The sequence below is a fragment of the Pteropus vampyrus genome, unplaced genomic scaffold (assembly GCF_000151845.1).
Source record: "Pteropus vampyrus isolate Shadow unplaced genomic scaffold, Pvam_2.0 Scaffold215, whole genome shotgun sequence".
Lineage (NCBI taxonomy): Eukaryota > Metazoa > Chordata > Mammalia > Chiroptera > Pteropodidae > Pteropus > Pteropus vampyrus.
The window spans coordinates 846,059-855,412 of NW_011888996.1; positions in this window are offsets into that span (position 1 = coordinate 846,059).

Here is a 9,354-nt window from a genome sequence, read left to right on the forward strand (position 1 = left end):
AGAGAAGAGAAGAGAAGAGAAGAGAAGAGAAGAGAAGAGAAGAGAAGAGAAGAGAAGAGAAGAGACAAGAAGAAAAAGAAAGAAAGGAAGGAAGGAAGAAAAGAAAAGAAAGAGAAAGAGTGGGGAGGGAGAGAAAAATGAAAGAAAAGATTTACTGTGCATGTGTTATGCTTAAGTACAGTTCTAGTCACTTGAAGAAAATTGGGGAAAAAAATAAGCCTGCCTTTATGGGGATTTTATTCTAGTGGTGACAGAAGAAGAAAAGCAAGAAAAACTAATTCAATTAAAAAGAAACATACCAAAGAACAGAAAAGAGTGAAAGGGATGCTGAGGGTGAGTGCAAGTAGCAGTATAAACATTTGTGGTCAGGCAAGGCTTATGATAAGGCAATATTTAAACAAAGACTTGAAGATGAATGAGGCAAAAAGTATCTACACAAGAGATTTGGAGGCAGAGGAAAACTTGAACAAAGATTCTAAAGCAAGAATATCCCTAGAACTTTTGAGGAAAAGGAACAGGACCAAAGCAACTGGAAACCAGTGAATGAGGAGGAGGGAGTAGAGATGAGGTCAAAGAGGTCTAGAGTTTGCAGATCATGACAGGACTTTGGGCCATGGTAGGGACTTTGCCTTTTATCTGAGTAGAATAATGAAGCACTGTGGAGTTTTGAGTAGAGGGGTGACATAATCTGACTTAAATTCTAATAGAATGATAATGGGTGATATGTTAGATATAGATTGTAATGGAACAAGGTTAGAGCAGAGCAACTTGTTAGAAGGCTATGGTGATAGTCCAAGCAAGAGAGGACAGTGGCTCTGGGACAGATGGTAGAAGTGGAGGCAGTGAGAATCAGTCAGATTCTGGAGTATTTTGAAGTACCTCCAGCATGATTTCCTAATAGATTGGATATTATATATGAGAGAAAGAGGAATCAAGATTGAAGATTTTAGGCCTGAACAACTATCAAGGTACACTTGTCATCACTTGAGATGGAGACAGCCATATAAGGAACAGCGTGCGGAAAGAGAATCACAGGTTTGATTCTAGATGTATTATTGTGAGGTGCCTATTGACCATTCATATGGAGTTGTTGAGCAAGCAGGTGCAGTGGGGTTAAGGAATTTGGAGTTCAGAGAGATTTGGGATGAAGATACAAAATTAGTAGTCATCAGCATTTTGATGACCTTTAAAGCCATTGAGGCTGATGAACCACCAAAAGAATGGGTGTATACAGAAAAGAAGACCAAAGACTAAGCTATGTTATTTCATTAGTGAACTTGACAATAACAGTTTGGGAGAGTCATGGAAACAAACCTAAATTTATGTAGACCTTAGAGAAAATGGAAGGAAAGAAATAGATAACAGTAAATATAGAAAATTCTTTTGAGGAGTTCTGCTGATGGAATGAAAAAAATGAACCGGTAAGTGGTAAGAAAAGTGAAGTCGAAGAAGTGTATCTTTTAGAATAAGAGAACTAATAGTGAGTTTGATTTTGGAAAGGAGTGATCCAATAATGAGTGAAAAAAAAATTGAATGATGGTGCAAGTAAGAGAGGAAGAATTGCTGGAGTGCTACCCTTCAGTAGGTGATGTGGGGTGAGAGCAAAGATACAAAGAGAGGAACTGGTTTTATACGAAGGAATAGAATTCTGATCTACAGTTGCAGCAGAAAGGCAGAATATATCAATTGTATGGGTGCAGACACTGATGGTAGAATGGTAGGTGTGGTGGTGGGGTTCTAGGAATATTTTCCCATGATTGCTCCAATTTTCCCAGGGACATTGTAGGCAAAGTCAATCTTTGCATACAAACACTTTTAATTATGTCATACTCGTTTTCATATGGACTACAACTTTGAGACTTGAGAAGTGAGAATGCTTTCTAACAAGGGATGACATTTAGCTGAACGTGGGGATGGAAGTAAGGTGAATGGGTACAAAAATACTCCATATAAAAGCATGGAAGTCTAATAGAACACTGATAAAATAATATCCTGCAACCACAGCATAAAGCGCATGTTTGGACAAAGATGAGAGAGGAGGCTGGAATGGTATTTAGGTCCAAATCATGTGATAGTTTGTATGTATTTCAATATTTAACAGATGACTTAAATAGAAGAGTAGAAAAATAACAATTGCACTTTATAAGATAATTTGTTGGCCTTGTAAAAAACAAATTCCACTGAAGAGACAGGTTCAAGTCAGGAAAATAGGTTAAGAAAATATTGCAATTATGCAAATAGAACATGGTGAAAGCATAAAGACATCAAAAGAGAGGCACTAAAAGAGAATTAGCTGATATATATGCAGAAAAATAAAAGTGACTTGGTAGTTATTTGAATGTGAAAGGAAAGAAGGAATCATCCAGGATATGAAGTTACCTAACTTAGGTTACTGGGTGAATGGTGAAAACATTGACTATGGTTGATAAGGTTGGGAATACATTTGGAAGAGAAAGTTGGGAATAAGGAGGGAAAAAATAGTTTGCTTTTAAACAGTTAACCTCAAAATACTTTCACAAGAAGAGTCAATTTCATAGAATAGAGTTGGGCTAGAGATTTAGATGTGAGAGACACAAATATATATCTGAGATCACTCAGAAGAGATTATAGAATCAAATGTAAAGTACAAGAGGAATACTAACATTTAAGAGGAAGAGATATCAAAAAGGAACAAAAGAAGAATGGCCAGAGGGGAAAGAGAAGAACCAAATAAGCTGATGTCAGGGAACTCAAGGAAAAGAGTTTTAAAAATTGGAGATTATAGGGGAAAAGGAACTCTCATATACTTCTGATGGGAATGTAAATTGGTATAGCCAATACAGAAAACAATATAGAGATTCTTCAAAAAATTAAGAATAGAATTATCATATGACTCAGCAATCTCTTTCCTGGGTATCTACCCAAAATATTTGAAAACATTTATCTGTAAAAATATATACACCCCTATGTTCATAGCAGCATTATTCACAGTGGCCAAGAAATGGAAACAACCAGTGCCCTTCGATAGATGATTGGATAAAGAAGATATGGTACATATATACTATGGAATATTACTCAGCCATAAAAAAGTGAAATACTGCCATTTACAAGAACAGGATGGATCTCATGCTAAGAGAAATAAGCCAGTCAGAAAAAGTTGAGAATCATATGATTTCACTTCTGTGGGGAATATAAAACTGAAAGCAATAAATAAACAAGACAAACAAAAACTCATAGACACAGACAATAGTTTAATTGTTAGCTTTTCTAGGGATAAAGGAATAATGTACTGAATTCTGAGGTAGGAAATAATTCAGCTAAAATAGGTTGGTTTGGTGGAAGAGGATGGGAGCCTAGAGCCTTCTCTAGAGCTCATAGCATCACATCATTTTTCACTACGTGGTGGCTCCTCCGGTTTCAAATATAACCAGACAATGAATTTTTTTACTGTGTGTTGGCTCTGCTTACAATGATTGCTATCTGTTTATGGTTTTGTAGCCAAAAAGACCAAAATGTGGTCAGACTCCTTTCCATGTTGGGCGCATGTGCATGCTGATGTGTGCTTGGCAGAGGCAGTCCTGATTTGCACAGCCTGTTGCAGTTTGTCTCTTATGTTCATAATCAGCCTGTGGGTTTTGCTCAAAAATAGATATCTCATTTCTTGGAATTGCATTCCAAGACCACTTTTCTGAGCTACATTTATTCTCAACATCAAAGGTGATTCTTAGTGTTTTATAGTTTTGAAAACACTTTCACATTTAATATATTTAATTCAACCTTTGCAATAATCCTATGAGATAATGAGTCAGTAGTTAATATTGTTCACATTTTATGTATGATAAAACCAAGGCTCAAAGAAATAACATAACTTACTGAAATTTGCAATTAATATTTGAAAACGTAATGATAATAATTAATAGTTCTATTGAATTTACCGTGAGCTAGCACTGTTATATGTAGTCTATATATTAATTTAGACTATATTTCACTCTTTACAATAGTCCTACAAGGGAGGTGCTATTATTACTCCATTTTATAGATGCTGAAACTCAGGCAAAGAAAGGATAAATAACTTGTCAAAGCTAATAAGTGGTAGAAGAGAGATTTGAACTCAAGTAGTCAGGTTTCCAAACCACCTATGTGTCTTGAACCTCACTTCCAATTAAACCATGGCATTATCTATATTGTGTGGTCCTAGGCTTAATGTAGCAATAAAGTACTTCCTCTAGCACTTGCTGCTTGAATTAACCCACTTGGCTTCATTCCTCAAAAGTCCCTTCAAATTACACTTTTCCATTTTCCATACATATTGAGTCCAAGGGAAGTGTAATGAGATAGACAATGTAAACTATATTATAATATCTAAGTTTTAAGACTCTTTTTCTTCCATCTAATGTTCTGTACTACTCAAGGAACTCAAAGTTGCTTGAGATACTAGATTTGAAATCTGAGGTGGTTCCACAGCTCAGCCATGTATGTAATATATGAGTCTCTCTCTGTCTGTCTGTCTGTCTCTGTCTGTGTCTCTCTCTGTCTCTCTGTCTCTGTCTGTCTGTCTGCCTGTCTCTCGCTCTCCGCACACAGCATTCACCATGTTGTAAATACTCACTCCAACCACAGCTTATTTCAAGCTGCTAATGTGATATTAACCAGCTTGCAAAATTCCCGAAAATTTAATAATGAGTTCTAATTCTATGTAACATACTTAAAACTCCTGGCAACAATCTTGTAAGGACAATTATGTTTATTAGCCTCAGTTTACAGATGAGAAGACTGAGGCATTGAGAGGTTAAGTAACTTGCCCAAGATCAAACAGTTTGCCAAGTGACAAAGTCAGGATTTGAGTACAGTTCCTAAGCCCTTGCTCTTATCTGATTCACTGTTTTTCCAGCTTCTCAAACATGACCTGAGCCTTTCAGCTTCATCTTCAGTGTCTCGAGGAAAAGAGGAAAGAAATCAATTGCTTTTAAAGTTCCTTGACTAGTCATTCAGCCTCACATCCCTCCATTCCATTTTACATACTACTAACACAATTCTCTTTCTAAAGAAAAGAGTTGAACATATCATTCCCTTGCTCAAATACTTTCAAATAGTTTGCTGCTACAGATAGGATAAAATACAAACTCCCACTCGTGTCCTCCGTGGTCGGCTCTAAGTATCTTTTCTAGTGTTCATTACAACTCCCTTGAAAGTTTTGTCTGCTTCAGTTACACCAAATTAGTTGTAATTTCTCAAACAGTCCACACACTTTCTTAGCTCTAGGCACATGCTAATCTAGCTGTCAAAGGCCTACCATCTTTCAAGGTTCTGTACAAATGCCACTTTCCTCTGAGGTCTTCCCACATACCTCCAGTTGGAATAAATTTATTTTCTGTTTCCCCATTGTTCCACTATATTTGAATTGTACTATCTCATTATAGCACTTACGACAATCTGTTTTTTATTGTAGTTATATTCTGTAGTGTGGAAGATATGTCTGTCTCTCCTATTATTGAATGAGTCTTTGAAGGCAGGGGCCATGATCCATTCCTCTTTATGTCTCACCCACAGAATCCAGGACAGTGTCTTGCTAAATAGCAGGAGCTGAATGAATGTAAATTTTATTGCTAGATTATATCAATGAAAATCTGACCTTGGTGTAAACTGAGTATTACTCTCCTTTTTCCACTTCCTGGTCATTCCCTGAGGACAGGAGTGCCAACCTGCTCAGTCTACCAGGGGAGCAACAGGACACCTCGTCTTATAGCCACAGGAGATGCAGTACTGAGACAGCAACGAATGAACTGGGGAGGTCCTGTATCAATCCTCTCTTGGCCCTGTCCTCCTCCACTCACCTGGCATGGTGATGATTCTTTCCACCACAATTTTCCCCTGATCACCGACACAGTCACGTCTACCACTGCAAATCCATCCTAGCAGGTGGGGTCTTTCACTTCATGGACACAGAACCCAAAACATCTTGTTCCCTTCCCACTGTTTTTGCCTCTGCTGTTTCATTTTTAGGTCTTCAGAAAACCAACAGAGCCACCTGTCAACTCTCCTAAGTTAGCTGTCCCATTACCTCAGAGTTACTGTGGGTTCAGTTCCAGACCACCACAATAAAGCAAATATCACAATAAAGAAAGTCACACGAATCTTTTGGTTTCTCAGTGTACATAAAAGTTATGTTTATACTATACTGTAATCTATTAAGTGCACAATGACATTATGTCTAAAAAACAATGTATATAGCTTAATTAAAAATACTTTATTACTAAAAAAATGCTAACTATCCTCTGAGCCTTCAGCAAGTCATAATCTTTTTGCTGGTGGAAGGTCTTGCCTCAATGATGATGGCTGCTGACTGATCAGGGTGGTGGTTGCTGAAGGTTGGTGGTAGCTGTGGCGATTTCTTAAAACGAAATAACGATGAAGTTTACTTTCTCAATTGACTCTTCCTTACATAGACGATATCTCTGTAGCATGTGATACTCTTTGATACCATTTTACTCACAGTAGAACTTCTTTCAGAATTGGAGTAAATCTCAAAGCCTATCACTGCTTTACCAACTAAGTTTATGTAATATTTAAAATCTTTTGATGTCATTTCAACAGTCTTCATAGCACCTTCACCAGGAGTAGACTCCATCTCAAGAAACCACTTTCTTTGCTCATTCATAAGAAGCACTTCTCATTCGTTTAAGTTTGTCATGAGATCGCAGCAATTCAGTCACATCTTCAGGCTCCACTTCTAATTCTAATTCTCTTGCTATTTCCACCACATCTGTGGTTACTTCCTCCACCAAACTTTTGAACACCTCAAAGTCACCTATGAGAATTGAAATCAACATCTTTCAAACTTCTACTAATGTTGAGATTTTGGCCTCTTCTCGTGAATTACAAATGTTCTCAATGGCATCTAGAAAGATGAATCCTTTCCAGGTTTCAATTAACTTTGCCCAGGTCCATCAGAAGACTCATTATTTAAGGCAGCGATAGCCTCACAAAATGTATTTCTTAAATAACAAGACTTCAAGGTTGAAATTATTCCTTGATCTATAGGCTGCAGAATATATGTTATGTTAGCAGACATGAATATAACATTAATCTCATTGTACTTCTCAGAGCTCTTGGGTGACCAGATACATTGTCAGTGAGTAGTCATATTTTGAAAGGAATCTTTTTTCTAAGCAGTAGATACCAACAGTGGGCTTAAAACATTCAGTACACCATGATTAAAGAGATGTGCTGTCATCCAGGCTTTGTAATTCCCTTGTTAGAGCACATGCAGAGTACATGTAGCATACTTCTTAAGGGATCTAGAATTTTCAGAATGGTAGGTGAGCATAGACTTCGATTTAAGGTCAGCAGCTGCATTAGCCCCTGAAAAAAAGAGGCAGCCATCCTTTGAAGCTTTGAAATCAATCAGGGACTTTTCCTCTTTAGATGTGAAAGTTCTGGATGGCATCTTCTTCCAATATAAGACTATTCTGTCTACATTGGAAATCTGTGATTTAGTGTAGCCACCTTGATTAATTATCTTAGCTGGATCTTCTGGAAAACTTGCTGCAGCTTTTACATCAGCACTTGCTGCTTCGCCTTATACTTTTATCTTATGGAGATGGCTTCTTTCCTTAAACCTCATGAACCAACTCTGCTAGCTGCACACTTTTTTTCTGCAACTTCCTCCCCTCTCTCAGTATTCACAGTATTGAAGAGAATTAGGGCCTTGCTATGGATTAGGCTTTGGCTTGGGGGAATGTTGTGTCTGGTTTGAACTTCTATCCAGACCACTAAAACTTTCTCCATATCAGCAATAAGGCTGTTTTGCTTTCTACTTACTCATGTATTCACAGGAGGAGCACCCTTAATTTCTTTCAAGAAGTTTTCTTTTGTATTTGCAACTTTGCTTATTGTTTGTCACAAGAGACCTAGCTGTTGGCCTATCTTGGCTTTTGATGTGGCTTCCTCACCAAGCTTCATCATTTCTAGCTTTTGATTTAAAGTGAGAGATGTTGACTCCTCCTTTCACTTGAACACTTAGAGACCCTTTTAGGATTACTAATTGGCCTAATTTCAATTGTTTTGTGTCCCAAGGAATAGGGAGGCCAGAGAAGAGGGAAAGAGATGGGGAAATGGTGAGTCAGTGGAGTAGTCAGAACACAGACATTTATGGATTAAGTTTGCCATCTTTATGGGCTTTGTTCATGGCACCCCCAAACAATTATAATAGTAACAAAAGATCACTAATTACAGATCTTCATAACAAAATAATAATGATGAAAACTTTTAAAATATTGCTAGATTTATCAGAACATGACACAGAGACACAAAGTGAGCAAACGCTATTGGAAACATGTCACCAATAGACTTGCTTGACACTGCGTTGCCATGAAACTTCAATTTCCTGTGAAGTGCAATAAAGTGAAGAACAATAAAACAAGGTATGCCTGTATCTTGAAAATCTATACTGCCTAACCCCACAGCAAGATGAATAGAGTTGATTGAGCGCCTTCTAGGACTCTCAGGTGTGCTCCAGGTAAATTTTTGGTACTCTTCTAAATAGAGTAAAAAAAATGAAAACATCTACTTTATTATATATCAATCCAATCCGAATCAGGGGTCTCCCTGCCTTAATACAGGGCAGGGCATCTCAACAGCAACCCTATTGGCATTTGGGACTGGCTAAGTCTTTGTTATAGAGGCTATCCTATTCATTTCAGGATATTTATCAGCATTCCTGCCATGTACCCACTAGATGCCAGTAGCAATCCCCATCTCCTGAGTTGCCACATATAAAAATATATCCACATTTTGTCAAGTGCCCTTAAGTGGCAAAATCTTTCCATTTAAGAACCACTGATATAAGGCTTTCCTGGCACAAATTGCCACATAAGTAACCCCTGTTAGGCTAAGATTCCATTGGTCTCAGCTCTAGGAATCCAATTAGCAGCCCACGATCAGCTTGTTGTATTTGGAGTTAGTATTCCTGGCTTCAGTCCCTGGCTTGTGGATATTTCTGGATGCAGTCTCCAGGGTGGGTGTCTGGATAGGTATCATCTGTGACCTCGGTCGTGATTTCCAGATAGAACACAAGGTGAGAGAGATATGTTTCCAAAAGACCTTTTGTTCGGATTGTGTACTATTCCTTTGAGAATTCTCTTGTTTCTGAATCTAGCACCCAAACCCAGGGCCCAGAAATTGGGGGAGAAAAAGGAAGGGGGAAATAAAGTCAATCCCAAGCCTCTTTATTCTAATTGGCATGCATTTCTTTGGAGAGAATAGATTTGGAAAGATCTCATTTTATAGAATATTGCCCTAAAATCAAGCTATATAAGGCATCCTCTTCGGCTGCTTTATGAAAAGTGTCAAGGCAACTTGGGAGAGGGAGAATAT